This window comes from Castor canadensis, chromosome 4, assembly GCF_047511655.1.
Source record: "Castor canadensis chromosome 4, mCasCan1.hap1v2, whole genome shotgun sequence".
Taxonomy (NCBI): Eukaryota; Metazoa; Chordata; class Mammalia; order Rodentia; family Castoridae; genus Castor; species Castor canadensis.
Window position 1 is genome coordinate 114,014,805 of NC_133389.1, and position 14,702 is coordinate 114,029,506.

At 35.0% G+C, this 14,702-nt stretch overlaps 1 protein-coding gene across 23 annotated transcripts in view; it reads right to left on the reverse strand.

The window, feature by feature from the left end:
- Baz2b (bromodomain adjacent to zinc finger domain 2B) overlaps nt 1–14,702 on the reverse strand; it is a 274,349-nt gene that overhangs the window by 186,003 nt on the left and 73,644 nt on the right. The gene's annotated exons all lie outside the window — the stretch shown is intronic.

Sequence of the window (14,702 nt, forward strand, 5' to 3'; positions counted from 1 at the left end):
ATACAGGGAGTTTCATTGTGATACTTCCATGTATATGATACAAACAAAAATGTCTTTTTCAAAAATGCAGATCAGAAGGTAAAACAGGTCCTGTCTGGGGACTGGTACCAGTGAAGGGAATGTAAGGAAAGGGTGAAGGAGGGAGAATATGGTGGAAATACTATGTACTCATGTTCAAAAACAGAAAAATGAGACCTCTTGAAACTACTCCAAGATAAAGGAGAATGATGGAAGGGGTGAATTCAACTATAATAATTGTTAAGAACTTTGGTAAATGTCACAATGTACCCCCAGTACAACAATAATTTTAAAAAGGAAGAAAAAAGTAAAATTACTATTACCTGTAAGTAGTTAATATTTACAAAATAACCAATGAATTAAAGCCTACTGATGTGCAAAATATTATGAGGAGTACAGAGTTTAAAATAAGATTTGGCCTCAAGCTATGGGAATAATAAATTCACTCATGAAAAAGCATCTAAAAAGACAAGGCACTTTAAAGTGAGAGGAAATGTGTTACTCAAGAAAGAACTCTAGAATTAGAGGTTAGGAAACTAAATCTACTTACATCTCAGCCCTGGATCCTCCAAACACTTTTAATCCAGGAAAACCACTTACTCAACTCTAAAGTGAAGGTAGCAGAGTACATGACACCTAAGGTCTTCCTGCTCTAGAACTCTATGTTACTAATAGAGTACCATGTGTCTAGGTGACAAACGATTAAAGAAATTACCTGATACTAGATTTTGCAAAGTGTTCTCCCTTTGGTGTAGTACGGAGAAGGAAATGAGATCTGAGTTGGGTCTTGAAGGATGTGCAAGAGTTGAATAAAAAGGACAGACAGGAAAAGAATTTTCCAGAAAAACAGAATGGCATAAACAAAGATGTGAAAAAGAAATCATGATTTCATATATGTTAATGTGGCATTGTTATCCACAATGAGTAAGAAGAGGAGACATGACACTAGACACAGATAATCTAGTAAGTAAACTAAAATAGCTATTTAAACATGAACTGGAGAGGGTAGTTGTAGGAATGAAAGAAAAATAAAGGATGTAAAAGATAGTGAAGACAGATCACAGGTACTTTTAGGTTTTGGTTAGTTGAAACCCAAGGAGAGAGAAAAATTCAAAGTGATGGAAAGAGTTCATAACTAAAAGTGGGAAATGGTGACACTATAAAGAGATAGGACTAAAATCTGATCTTCGTCTTAAAACAATATGGAAAAGTAACCCAATTTATAGAAAAGAATGCTAGACTCAGAATTTAAGGCCATACTCTCTGCCTTAAACTAGCTGTACAACAGAAAACAAGTCACTCTGAAGTTTCATTTTTCCAAAATGAGAATATTGGACTTATAAGACATTCTAACATTCTTTTCAACTTCATATGTAATTCATGATCTTAATTTCCCCACAAACTTGAAGTTGTAGAGGTAGCCAGTCTTTTGAAAGTCTTAATCCTGACTGATTTAAGATTTACTACTTTTTCTAAACATTAATCAATAAAAAAATGTAAAAATGATTTCTTTACCCAATAGGAATAAGCAATAATACAATTTCCATAAAACTAAAAGCAGAATCAGAATTAACCCTGCATTGTTGATCCTGTATTGGCTATTAGCTGGGCATTCACTAAATATCCTTATAAAAATACCACAATAGAACCTTTTTGTACAATTAATATACACTAATAAACTAAGGGTGAACTAAGGGAAAGCCAAGAGAGATAATTTCCATGCTTAAGCACATCATAACTTCATGGCTGAGATTAAAATGAATACATATAAAACAATAAAAAAAATACTGCTCTTTAATGTAGACCAAGCCATGTACCAAATGAAATAATTATTTAACGTTACTTCCAAGGAGATTTACATCTGTCTTATGATCTAAAAAATTATGGTTAAAAAAAATCAGTGTTTTTTAATAAGACAGGCCACAGTCAAAATAAAATTATATTTGTATTTCATACTATTAATTTTGCATAATGATTCCTCATACCTTAAAGTAGAAAGTTCATATTTATTCCTGGGACATAATGCCAAATAAGGAGGACTTATAATTTATGTTTGTTTCTGGAGGGATATACAAAACCAATAATGAAGACCAGGTTTTTCTTTACAAAACATTAAGGTGTAGACCCTGAGCTCAAACTTCACTACTGAAAAAAAAAAAGTGTATTGATAATAAATAATCAAAATCATACGCCACAGCTTATTACTCTTAATCCCTCACTACTTAAGCGAACATTATGCTCAACTAAAGATACAATTAAACTGGCAGGTGCTAAATATGTTTCAGCATGGGTAAATTCTTACTCTTTGGGGAAAAATATGTCTAAGTATTTCATGGTCTGTGAGCTCCAAAATCTCTTCATTCTTATGAAAATACCCATTTATTTTATTTAAAGAACATGATAAACCTTAAAATATAATAAACTTTAAAAAACTTTGCTAAATAAGTTCAATCTCCAATATACAAAAATGATCACAATATTGAGACAAAATAGATAATAAATGTTTTGTTATCTATAAAAATGCAAGTATAATTTCAGATAATAAATCCAACTGTCTTTAAAAAGATGAGTATTCTTTTTAATCTTAACATTTAACTAAAATAAAATCAATTATTTTTCCACCCCTTCCTAGCAAAACCCATGTTAAGAAGTAGTCTGGAGCTACTGCAATTGTCTGACTGATTCTTTACCCAGTGTTAACTATATGTGTGCTGCAAAGGTATAAGTGATTTATTGCTGCTACAGTGATTTGATAATTGGTCCCTATGTTCCGAAATATTAATGCCTTCTCTCTATATGACAATTAGAAAAGATTAATAGAAAATAGCTGAAACACAGTAGATGTGAAATCATGCTGTATACAGATTTATTGAACATATGAGCAACTAACTACAGATGTACATTTAAAAACTCATTTAATTGAGCAAATATTTATTGTGAACAAGTTTGAGGGCTTAAATTCCAACACTGTGAACAGACCTATATGAATAAGGTACTTTTATCCCAAAGTACCTAACCACCAATGACTTTAAATGGAGACTTCTCACAGTTTTCATAAAATGTTTTACAATGTTCATATTTTCAAATGAGGTAATAGTGTGTTTAAATTTCCATTTTTAATAATAAAGAAGATAACATTTCTCAGTAAGCAAAAATAGAATAGGTTGAGAACCATAAATACTTGTTTTATGGCAGTATATGGTAATCAGATTAGAATATCAATCCCTATATCACACTGCTGAACACTGATATAGGTGGCTTGATGACTTTGATGTTTTCACATTTTTAATTTGTTGAAGAATAGAAGCATGAGGTGCACTGAGATAGAAATAAAAGCAACTGAAGGACATAAGATGACAATTCAACAAATTCACTCAAAGGAGATATTTACAAAATTCCTCAGTTGCATCTATCTGATCGAAAAAAAAGTTCTTACATAACACATCATCAAGATGTCTTTATTTCTGCAAAAGCAATGTGAAGAAGAGAAAAATGTAATGATAATTGTTTTCCCTTCTGGTACTGGGGTTTGAATTTAGGGCATTGAGATTGCTAGGCAGGTGATCTACCATCTGAGCCATGCCTCCATCCCCTTATTGCTTTAGTTAGTTTTTGGATAAGGTTTTGTATTTTTGCCCATGGCCAGCCTTAAGACAACAATCCTCCTACCTATGCTTCCCATGTAACTGGGATTTCAGGTGTACCAAATCAAACCTGAATTGGTTGAGATGTGGGTCTTACTAAATTTTTGCCTGGGGTATCCTTAAACTGCAATCCTTCCAATCTCTATCTCCTAAGCAGCTGTCATTATAGGTGTGCACCATCACTCTTGGCCCATTAAAATTTTATATGAAAGTCAAACTGAATGTAATTATCTCTATTATGAATGAGGAAAAATTTTATAAAAATAAACCAGTTTATTTGTTTACACAAAGAACTTCAAAAACTAGCATATGAAAGCAGTTTTTAACTATTTTGAATGTTGTGATAAAGTAAAATTTTAAACTATGCTTAAATTTTAAAATGCTGCTATCGCAATAGTGAAGAGGAAGAAGCAAACCAAGAGAGTCCAACCACAAATGAAAGGGGCAGGGGGGAGAGAGAGAGAGAGAGAGAAATATTCAATTTTAAAAAGAAATTCTGATACATGCTATATGGATGAACCATGAGGATATTATGCAGCGAGAAATAAGCAGTCAAAAAAGAGAAATACTACAGGATCCCACCTATATGACATACATAGACTAGACAAATTAGCAGAAAGAGAAAGCAGAATGGTAGTTGCCAGGGTCTATGGGAAAAATGCAATGGGATATTATTGTTCAAGGGGTTTAAGCTTTGTAGGCTGAAAAGAATTCTGGAGAAGAATGGTGGTGATGGCTGTACTTATGATCACTGAACCACCCAAGCACAAAGGTGACTGGCTTCCCTGAGTCCAGAGATTCAGTTTATGTATTTCATGGAATAAACTTTAGTCTTCTACTGCTCAACGAAGGCACTGCTACATGACCGTGTAAAGTGGAAGAGACCTGAGGACTCTCACTGGTCAGCCAGGCTTTGAATATTTAATGAATGTTTAACAACCCCTACATATTTTCATGAAGTTTTTGCATACAGAGCTTCATTTGTCCCTGTAACTGCCCCGTTCTCCTTAGAAAGACACCTAAAATTGCTATCTGCTAATCATTGTTAGTTGATTATAAAATTATGTAGTTCTTCCAATCTGACAAATCAGTTACAACTCATCTCTCCAGCATCCAGAATTTTGTTGCTATTTACCTACTACTGTTTCTTGGCCTATGCCTACTTAAAAATTCCCTTTTTCCTCTCAAATTAGTGGGGTGTTAGCAGTTAGTTGAAGTAACTAACTTCAACTATCATCTTTATCAGAAGTCTATCATCTTTATCAGAAGTCTACTGTCCTCTTCTTGAATCTGGTGAAGGCTTTTGTATGCTGAAAATTGTCTTCTGTAGGAAGATGCTAATTTCAGGGATAAATACTCTAAAATTAACTTTAAAGAACAATTTTATATAAAGGTTTGGTACACTTGAAATTCTGATGCTGTTGCTGCTTTTCTTTTATCATATCTTTTTATATTCACTGTATATATTAAATCTTTGCATAATACCATACTGTCGTTTTTGATTCAAACTTTGTATTAACTGCTAAGAAGGAAACCAGCACTCTCTTCTTTAGTTCATCAATTCTCTTAGCATAGTTAGGGTCTAAATTACATTATGCTGGTTTCATTTCTCCTCGTGTCATGTCTCCTGGGGCATAAGGATTCTGTACATTTATTTTTAAGTTTGCATTTTCTCTTTGGGCATCTGCTTAGATCTATCTCACACAATCTAACTTTTCCTGATTCTTGACTCACAGTTTTACAGATCACATCATACTAATACCATATCACTTGGCTATGTCTTATTAGACAACCTTCTCAATATTGTAGAAAGCACGATATATTGATATCTGGAATTGTGAGCAAGGGAAAATACTTAGGCTTCCAATTGAGGAACATCAGAAGATGCTATCACCAACTCAGAAACAAATTAACACATCCCCACAATTTTTTTTTTCTTTTGGAGACAGGGTCTCACTATGTAGTCCAGACTAGCCAAACCCCTGGGCTCAAGTGATCCTCCTACTTCAGCCTCCTGAATTGCTACAGGACTACAGTCACAAGCAACTGAGATCAACTCCAATTCCCTTTTGATAATCATAGTCTCTATCTTCAAAGAAAAAACTGGCAAAATTTGCTATGCAGACTTCCGTCAAAACTTTTGTTTTTCTTTGGCAGTTCTGGGAATCAAATCCAGGTTCTTGCTCATGGTAGGCAGGTACTCTATCACTGAGCTATATCCATGGGTCTGCCATCAATACTTTTAACACTTTATCTTCCTTCCACTCATGTAAACCTACAAATATGGAAAATGAAACTTGAGAGGAAACAGGAGGGGGGAAAAGGCAATCTCAATACTCAGTTTATGACAGTCATAAATCCAAAGTAATTTGAAAATATATTCCATCAAAAGCATGTAATACACCCACAGAACGTTATAATTTAGCAGCACAGCACGCTGTAGAGTCCAGTTTGCTCACACTCAAGACCTCATGGCCAACTGCTAACTATGGCTTGCCAACACTGCACAGCACCACAAGAGTGTTACTAACTGAAGAAAACAAGCAAAATTCAAAATTTAAAGTGCAGTGTTGACTGAAGGCATATTGCACTACTGGGAAGTTAGAAAATTGTAATGAAACCACTATAAATCTATAATAACTGAGCAACAAAATGGTTTTTATCCCTCCACTTAGAAAAGAAACTCTACTTTTGCAGTGTATTAAGTCAAACACTTCTTATTTATTTTGCTATGCAGCCAGAAATCATACTGTCAAAAGAATTTTTTACATCAGCATCCTTGTTCAAATAGTGATATCTATACTGTACTCTGCTTCAAAAAGCAGACTGGAAAACCTCCACAGACTAAGGTTTGTTTGTTTGCTTGCTTGGTTTTTTGAGACAGGCTCTCCCTATGAAGTCCAGGCTAGCCTCTAACTTTTACTCCTCCTGCCTCAGCCTCTCAAGCATTGGGATTTAGAATGAATGTGCTTGATGTCACCCCTAGAGATCCAAACAATGTTTTCTATATTCAAAAGATTATTGTGGCATCAACCACATCTATACCATTGGCTTCATGTGTCTCTAGCCTGTAAGCTCCTTAAGAAGAGGAACAGAGTATTTTCTCCCTTCATCAATTTATTAAGTCAAAAAGAATAATACAATGTTTACTGAATCAAAGAGTAAGTTGTAACCATGAATCTCTCCTTACAAAAATTGAAACTTTTTTTTTCATTTTTCTTTTATTATTCATATGTGCATACAAGGCTTGGTTCATTTCTCCCCACTGCCCCCACCCCCTCCCCTACCACCCACTCCGGCCCCTCCTTCTCCTCCCCCTTCAATACCCAGCAGAAACTATTTTGCCCTTATTTCTAATTTTGTTGTAGAGAAAGTATAAGCAATAATAGGAAGGAACAAGGGTTTTTGCTGGTTGAGATAAGGATAGCTATACAGGGCATTGACTCACATTGATTTCCTGTGCGTGGGTGTTACCTTCTAGGTTCATTCTTTTTGATCTCACCTTCTCTAGTTCCTAGTCCCCTTCACCTGTTGGCCTCAGTTGCTTTTAAGGTATCTGCTTTAGTTTCTCTGCGTTAAGGGCAACAAATGCTAGCTAGTTTTTTAGGTGTCTTACCTATCCTCACCCCTCCCTTGTGTGCTCTTGCTTTTATCATGTGCTCATAGTCCAATCTCCTTGTTGTGTTTGCCCTTGATCTAATGTCCACATATGAGGGAGAACATACGATTTTTGGTCTTTTGAGCCAGGCTAACCTCACTCAGAATGATGTTCTCCAATTCCATCCATTTACCAGCGAATGATAACATTTCGTTCTTCTTCATGGCTGCATAAAATTCCATTGTGTATAGATACCACATTTTCTTAATCCATTCGTCAGTGCTGGGGCATCTTGGCTGTTTCCGTAACTTGGCTATTGTGAATAGTGCCGCAATAAACATGGATGTGCAGGTGCCTCTGGAGTAACAGTCTTTTGGGTATATCCCCAAGAGTGGTATTGCTGGATCAAATGGTAGATCGATGTCCAGCTTTTTAAGTAGCTTCCAAATTTTTTTCCAGAGTGGTTGTACTAGTCTACATTCCCACCAACAGTGTAAGAGGGTTCCTTTTTCCCCGCATCCTCGCCAACACCTGTTGTTGGTGGTGTTGCTGATGATGGCTATTCTAACAGGGGTGAGGTGGAATCTTAGCGTGGTTTGAATTTGCATTTCCTTTATTGCTAGAGATGGTGAGCATTTTTTCATGTGTTTTCTGGCCATTTGAATTTCTTCTTTTGAGAAAGTTCTGTTTAGTTCACGTGCCCATTTCTTTATTGGTTCATTAGTTTTGGGAGAATTTAGTTTTTTAAGTTCCCTGTATATTCTGGTTATCAGTCCTTTGTCTGATGTATAATTGGCAAATATTTTCTCCCACTCTGTGGGTGTTCTCTTCAGTTTAGAGACCATTTCTTTTGATGAACAGAAGCTTTTTAGTTTTATGAGGTCCCATTTATCTATGCTATCTCTTAGTTGCTGTGCTGCTGGGGTTTCATTGAGAAAGTTCTTACCTATACCTACTAACTGGAGCATTTCCTACTCTTTCTTGTATCAACTTAAGAGTTTGGGGTCTGATATTAACATCCTTGATCCATTTTGAGTTAATCTTGGTATAGGGTGATATACATAGATCTAGTTTCAGTTTTTTGCAGACTGCTAACCAGTTTTCCCAGCAGTTTTTGTTGAAGAGGCTGCTATTTCTCCATCGTATATTTTTAGCTCCTTTGTCAAAGATAAGTTGCTTATAGTTGTGTGGCTTCATATCTGGATCCTCTATTCTGTTCCACTGGTCTTCATGTCTGTTTTTGTGCCAGTACCATGCTGTTTTTATTGTTATTGCTTTGTAATATAGTTTGAAGTCAGGTGTTGTGATACCTCCTGCATTGTTCTTTTGACTGAGTACTGCCTTGGCTATTCGTGGCCTCTTGTGTTTCCATATAAATTTCACAGTAGATTTTTCAATCTCTTTAATGAATGTCATTGGAATTTTGATGGGAATTGCATTAAACATGTAGATTACTTTGGGAAGTATCGACATTTTTACTATGTTGATTCTACCAATCCATGAGCATGGGAGATCTCTCCACAAAAATTGAAACTTAAATTATGCTAGCAAGGATATATATCTTAAGGGCAAAATAGTAGAATACCACTGAAAATATATGGCTGGGTGCACTGGCCTATAATACTAGCTACTCAGGAGGTAGAGATCGGAAGGAACATGGTTCAAGGCTAGCCTGGGCAAAAAAGTTCACAAGATCCTATTTCAACCAATAAAAAGCTGAGCTTGGTGGTGCATGTCTGTCATCCCAGCTAAATGAGGGAAAGCACAAATGGGAGGATTGCAATCAGACCAGAGGAAGCATAAAATAAGACCCTACCTCAAAAATAACCAACACAAAAAAGGCTGGCAGAGTGGCTCAAGTGATAGAACACCTGACTAGTAAGTGCATGGTCCTGAGTTCAACCCCTAGTACCACCAAAATAAATAGATAGATAAATAAATAAATAAATAAATAATACACACACACACACACACACACATTCATACAATGCACACATTAAATGTAGTTTCCTCCTTAAAAACCTCCAATGTGAGGCAAGTTGAACATGAAACACTCTCACTGAACATGGGGGCTGAGTAGAATTCTTCCAACCACAAAGACATATAGTGGATTTGCTTCACACTCAAAGGAAGTTTTAACCTTTTTTTTTTGGTGGGGGGAAGGTGCTGCTAGAGACTGAACCTAGGACATCGAACGGGCTAGGAAAATGCTTTACCACTGAGTTACACCCCCAATCCTGTACTACTTTTGTTGACATCTGCTTACCTCTATTTTCCCTCCATACAATGTCCCAGCCTCATTGGCACTGCAATACACTGTTTCCTCCAATCTTTACATGGCTGGATCTGTCTGGTGATTTATTTTTTAACACAGTGTTACTTTATTGGGGGACCTCTCCTGACTTTTCCATGTATATTCCCCTAAATTTTACCACTGAATACATGATCACCACACCCCCTTCTTTAAAGTTCTTATCCGTATTTGAGAATATTTACTTATTTTTCCTACAAAAAGTCAACTTAATGACAAAAAGAACTTTGTCTTGTTGACCAGTGTATACCCAACACATAAACACTGCAAACACAGAAGTCAGCACTGTATAAGTACTTAACTGAATAAGTTCATGAATGAATGAATAAATATGGGCATAGAATAAATTGATTAAATAGAAAAACTACTACCTAGGAAATTTTTGTCAGGCACAATCTTTGGAAGCAAACTATTTTCAATTTAACATCTGGCTTCATGTTTCTTTCCTTACTATCAATGCTATAACTGAGGTATATAAAAATAAAGACAGTTAAGTAAGACAGAGATTGGCAGTATAAATTGGCTGAAAATGTCTTTCATAAAATTACCTCACAGCACACACTGAGTCTTAGTCTATTTTCTGTGGCTACAACAGAATAGCAGATTGGGTAATTATAAACAATAGTAGAAGGCATCACATGGAGGAGAGTAAACATGTAGGGGTAGATAATCAGCGAAACTGCCCCTATTATAACTAAATTTCAGTGTTGAAGGCCTTAATTAATTCATGAGGCTGGTGTCCCTAAAACTTCATTATTTCTTAAAGGGCCCACATCTTAATGCTGTCACAATGGCAATTGACCCTCAACATGAGTTTTGTAGGAGATATTCAAATTCACTTTGAAGTTCATTTTGGAAGAGACAGCACATCGGCTCATTCAAACAGCTAGCATGTATATTTACTGAACATTATGTTTTCTATCTCTAAATATATATACTAAGGTCTCTTAAAAAGTAGTTTTATATTCTTTGAGTACAATGTAGAGAAAAAATTATGGTCTTTAGTTAGATAAGTATGAATAAGAATCCATGTTATGACCCTTACTAATTTTGTCAATTTGGAGCAGTTATTTAATATCAGTAAGTCTAATTCGATGACACTTGGAAAATGTCTGGCATATAATTAGCTGTCATTTAGTTGTCCCATAGAGGGAAAGAATTAAAAGGTAGAAGAAATCATAAAAGCAGATCAAATGCAGATTCAGAGGATTTATAGAGAAGGTAAAATTTAAAATGAATGATGACATCTGAATTTAGTTCAAGGTGTGCAGACTTTCTGAATTTTTATTTCTATAAAGGCTAACATTGAAAATACAAAGCTGTGGATGGGGGGCATAGCTCAAGTGGTAGAACTCCTGCCTAGCTAGTGCAAGACCCTGAGGTCAAACCCCAGTAAGGCAAAAGAAAGAAAAAAGAAAGCTGTTAGAGTAGGGGGAAAAAAAAAAAAAAAAAAAGGACACACAGAAATATTCAAGAAGTAAGGGCAATGAAGAAACAAAATCATGAATTTTATGAACAAAAGTTGGGTTTCATTTGAGGAAGAAAGAAGCCAGAGAATATACTTGCAAGCATTAGATGTGGCTTTGTATATTGCAAAGTTTACACACACTACCTTACATTATGACAGAAGGGTACCCACTAATGCCATGTTTTTAAGGAAGCACCAGGAATATCTGTATTAACTAGACTTTTTAAAAAGTATTCATGACATGCTAAATTAGGTATCCTTTTGATGGCTATGCAACAAAACTTTTTCTACTTTTGTCAAAATCCTTTTGTCTCTACAGTTTTTTCTTGGTATAATTTATAGAAAAAAGATCAAATATCATAATCCCATAATAACAGCGTATAACATCCATTTTCTCACTTCAAACAACTTTTGCAGACCATGCTTGTATTTTATTTACTGCACCACTAACATTTCTGCAAATTACCTCTCAGCACAAGTATGCACTGGTGTTCTACAAAGTGTGAAAAGAAGAGAATACATACTAGCCAGATTAAATTTTAAGTAACCTTAATTTGAAAACATTTACCTAGTCTAGGAGCTATACTCTGTGCTGATTATAATAAGAAAATTTCAAACCAAAGTAGAGAGCTGTTCTTTCTTTTATATTTTCTTATACTGCTATAAATATCCCTACATTTGTTACATTTTAGTTTTTATTTTTAAGGCAGATATATTAAACTCACCTATTTAGAGTCTTCAGATAATTAAGAATGTACTGTTAAATCAAGTGACTGTGTAACACTGCACACTTGCACAGGTTCAAAGGAATTTTACTTGTCTATGCGGTAAGAGCTCATATACAGAATATCATAGGTGCTTTTAGCTCCATCAACTGTTAAATGTTAAAACAATGCAGCTTTGTAGGAAGATGCAGTAGAGTTGAAGGGAAGGTTTCTTTTATCCCAAGAAACATTTAGGAATAGCCATAAAAAACAGATGTATGTTAAATAACTGAAATGGATGCCACATCTGAATTTTGAAAATATTGTTTAAAATATTCACTTTATAAAAATGTTTAAGACATCTAACTACTACATTAATACTTTTAAAGTTTTGGTATTTTTAGATTTATTGGTTTGCATAAAAGAGAGAAATTCCTAGGTAGACTTTTACTTCTGGACTGATCACTATTGTTCTATTTTACAAAAATACTTTAAAATTGGCTATAAGTCTGCATTCGGTATTAGAAAACTGGGAAAATAAAGGTCAGATAAAATTTTGTACTTTTCAAATAATGACTTAACAGCCACATAGAATAAACTGGAAAAAGCACTTGACCTTTCCAAGTCTCAGTCTGGTCATCTGTAAAATGGAATAAGGTGGGGCCAGGTGTGGGGACACATGACTGTAAACCCAGTTACTCAAGAGGCAAAGATCAGGAAGACTGTGGTTTGAGGCCAGTGTGTGTGTGTGTTGGGGGGCTGGGGGGGGGGTCACAGGGTTAGTGAGACTCCATCTCAACTAACAAGTCCAGTGTGATGGCATGAACCTGTGGTCTCAGCTATGTAGGAAATATAAGTAGGAGGACTAAGGTCCAAGGACAGCCCTAAAATGTAGAACCTATCCAAAAAATAACTAAAGCAAAAAAAGAGTAGAAGTGTGGCTTAAGTGGTAATGCACCCGCCTGGCAAGCACAGGCACTAAATTCAACCCCTAGTACTACCAAAAAAAAAACAAAACAGAAAAACCCCCAAAAGCAATAATGTCTTAAAGTCTCAAATAGAAAGCATCCAGTATCTTAAGAACCCTAGTTTTGTTCTTTCTTCCCCAACTCTTGCATAAGATTATTTATTAAAAAATATTTAACAGAAAAACATAAACATTAAAATTATTAATATTAAAAGAACCTAACATTAGGTACCTACCACTTACCAAAATTCTTAATTTTTAAATCCCTACAAGAATTTAGGAATTCACTGTCACGATGGGAATGCCATATGAACTGAAATGAAAAACTTAAATTCAAAGTCTAGGTGTGAAAAAATAAATAAATAAATTCCTACAAGAGCTTGACCTTCAGGCTTCCGTTTATAAAATTTTACATTTCAACAAAACTAGACTAAAATATCTGCATGTCTCTGAACATACAATATTTCAAGTCTATCTGTGTATTTTTTCTTTCCAGATTCTCTTCTCATTTATCCTTCAAAGATGGTAGCCCAGACACTTCCCTCCTCTGCAAAGGTTTCCTATTTCCTCTTAAAGAGAATGAATCATTTCTGTTCTAAAAAAAAAACCTTCAAAAGATAACAGCAGAGTTCAAATAAAATAGATGAATTAAAAGAAAAAAAAAAAGACTTTTACAACAGCTTCAACTTTCTTTGTTCAAATTATCTAGGTGTATTCAAGGCTAGTTTTGGCCTTGAGTGATAAAGAGTACAAAAGCCAGTGGCTTAAACAAGATAGAAGTTTCTCTCTATCACAACAAAGAAGTACAAATGTAAATAAGCCAGTGCAAAGAGGATGACACTGTGAAGTTTTTAGGGCCTGCTTTTCCCATTCTCAGTATTTCATTCAGAAAAGAAAGAAGGTGAATTAACCTAGAAGGTAACACCCACACACAGGAAATCAATGTGAGTCAATGCCCTGTATAGCTATCCTTATCTCAACCAGCAAAACCCCTTGTTCCTTCCTATTATTGCTTATACTCTCTCTACAACAAAATTAGAGATAAGGGCAAAATAGTTTCTGCTGGGTATTGAGGGGGGGAGCGGGAGGGGGTGGAGGGGGTGGTAAGGGAGGGGGTGGGGGCAGGGGGGAGAAATGAACCAAGCCTTGTATGCACATATGAATAATAAAAGAAAAATGAAAAAAAAAAAAAAAAAAAAAAAGAAAAGAAAGAAGGGAGAAAAAGAAAGAAGGGAGAAAAAGAAAGGGTGTACACCCTCCCTTTAAGGACACTTTCTGAATGTTGCATATACTACTTCTACATATATATCTAGCAAAACTTAATCACATGACCACATCTAGCTACAGTGAGAATAAAAGGATTTTTTTACCAGGAAGCAATGCTGAGGGAAAAAATTACAAGATGGGGAAAGGTCAATATCAGGGGACAAGAAACTAACACCAGAAAGTAGTTGCTATCATCTAAATAGCAAAGTACAAATTTTTTAAAGATTTTTTCTACCCCAGGTCCATGTTCTTAAATATTATGCATGCCACCTCCCCTCAAACTCTGTATACCCTGCTTTTCTCACTTGTTTATAAGGTATGATCTGAACTGTTCTAAAGTTCATTTCAGCCTTTTAAGAGGTTAGCATTCTAGAAGGGTCTGACCCTCTTCCTCCAAATAAAAGGACATTACATTAGTAGCTCTAACTGCCCTCTTTGCTGTAACTTACTTATGTCAACAAAATTATCATGAATATTTATAATCTAGAAAGTAGAAATCCATTTATTATAACTCGTACATGAAAGTATCAAAATTTTTAAGTATAAATTTGAGAGATATCCCTGATCTTCATAGTTGATTTCATGCTTAGTGACATGTCTATAAATCAGCGCCATAAAGTAATACAAATAACGGGGAAGAAAAACAATGAACATTATATTTAAATCTTGTAATAATCCTTTTAATATACGTAACATACCATTTTATAGGACAAGATACTAAAGTAC